Here is a 2,366-nt window from a genome sequence, read left to right on the forward strand (position 1 = left end):
TAATATATACTCGATAAAATTACAACGATCCTTATATGGATTGAAGCAATCTGGATGAATGTGGTACAATCGCTTTAGTGATTACTTACTCAAAGAAGGGTATGTGAATAATCATCTTTATCCATGCATTTTTATTAACAAATCAGAATTTGGTTTTGTTATTGTTGCAGTATATGTTGATGATCTGAATCTTGTGGGAACATTGGACGAGATCGAAAAGACGGCCACTTATTTAAAGAAAAAATTCGAAATGAAAAATCTCGGAAAGACAAAATTCTGCCTTGGGCTGCAGGTTGAACATTTTTCAAGCAGTATTCTTATCCATTAATCAACATATACAGAAAAGATCCTGAAACGTTTTTATATGGATAAAGCCCATCCATTGAGCTCTCCAAGGTTGTCTGATCACTTGACATCAAGAAATATCATTTTCGTTCTCAAGAGGATGATGAAGAACTCATTCGTCCTGAAGTGCCTTATCTCAGTGCGATTGGTGCTCTTTTGTATCTTGCAAATTGCATAAGACCTGATATAATTTTTTCAGTCAATTTATTAACAAAGTACAATTCTACACCAACCCGCAGACATTAGAATGGAATCAAACACATATTGTGATGTCTTCGTGGTATAATTGATATGGGGTTGTTTTATTCAAAAGTACCAAATTCTCAATTAATTGGATATGCAGATGCCAGCTATCTCTCTGATCCACATAAAGCTTATTCACAAACATGATATGTGTTTACCTGTGGCAGCACTGCTATATCATGGCGATCTATAAAACAGACAATGATTACAACTTCTTCAAATTATTCTGAGATACTCGCAATTCATAAGGCAAGTAGGGAATGCATTTGGTTGAGATTAGTGATCCAACATATTCGAACAACATGTGCTCTCTCATCTATAAAAGATAGTTCAACAGTATTATATGAAGATAATACGACATGCATATAAAAGATAGTTCAACAGTATTATATGAAGATAATACGACATGCATAGTATAGATGAAAGAAGGGTATATTAAAAGTGACAGGACAAAGCATATCTCACCAAAAAAATTTCATGTGCATGAACGCTAGAAAAAGGGTGATATTGATATTCAGAAGATACGTTCATGTGAAAATCTAGCAGATCTATTTACTAAAACGCTTCCAATTACAACATTCAAGAAGCTAGTGCACAATATTGGAATGCGTCAACTAAAGGATCTTCAGAGTTAAACTGATGCAACAATGAGGGGGAGAGATTAGTCGAAAATGTATTGGTATATTATACTCTTTTTCCTTCGTCTAGGTTTTGTCCCAATGGGTTTTCTTGACAAAGTTTTAATAAGGCAATTTTTAATTTATGCAATACCATTTTCAGATACACAAGAATATTGTACTCTTTTTCATTCGCTAGGGTTTTGTCCCACTGGGTTTTCCTTAGCAAGGTTTTAACGAGTCATATTCTTAGTATAGTATTGTGGATCCCAAAGGGGAGTGGGGAGGGGGGAGTGGGGAATGTTATATATATATATATATGATTATGTGGGGTCCCCATTGAATTAAGTTATCCTTGAGGTCACCTTTTGTGTGGAGAACAAGACCACAATTGTGGCTGACAAGGGAAGCTACTTTCTGAGCCCATAAAAGCCCATATGTATTTACTGCTTTGATATACACTTGAATGAAAGCTATTACATTTCTCTCTCTTTCATTCTCTCTCTCTCTCTCTCTCTCTCTCTCTCTCTCTGTCTGAAAACTCTTTTCATTTCTCTCATTTAATATTACTCTATATATATATACACACACACATATTTATTACATCAATATATATTAGATTGCATGGAATTGATGGCAACTCAATTTTTTCTGATTTTAAGACACCAATTCCACACTGCGCATGAGATTCAGCACCTTCAAGAGTAAGCCACCATCAATACATATATTTCTATGTGTGTGTATGTATGTATGTGTGTGTGAATTTGTAAATAAAGTATGTTCATTGAATGAATGATCATAATGGCAATTCTGGGACCTTTTATTGTTTTAGGAAAAAGTTAGAATGAATTTATGGCATATGTGTACGTAAATGAGAGGGTTTTTTTTTTTAATTTTTTTTTTTTATGGATTTCTTCTCTCTATGCACGTTAGGACTTTACTTCAAAAAGTTCCTAAGCTTATAACTTGTAACAGTTTTTCGTAGTCAAAAATAAAATTTGCAAAAAATTTGTTTAGAATTAGAATTTGAATTTCTTAAGCGCATAACTTGCATTTGAAAGCAATGAATCATCATTCAACGCCTTAGAATTAAAATTTGAATTAGTTATGTTTGATGGCATGGAATTAAAATTAATGGAATTAGAAAAAAAAAAACATCAA

This window comes from Cornus florida, unplaced genomic scaffold (genome assembly GCF_030987335.1).
Source record: "Cornus florida cultivar Cherokee Brave unplaced genomic scaffold, ASM3098733v1 CherokeeBrave_3.0.0_Hap2_Chr07, whole genome shotgun sequence".
NCBI classification, from domain to species: Eukaryota; Viridiplantae; Streptophyta; class Magnoliopsida; order Cornales; family Cornaceae; genus Cornus; species Cornus florida.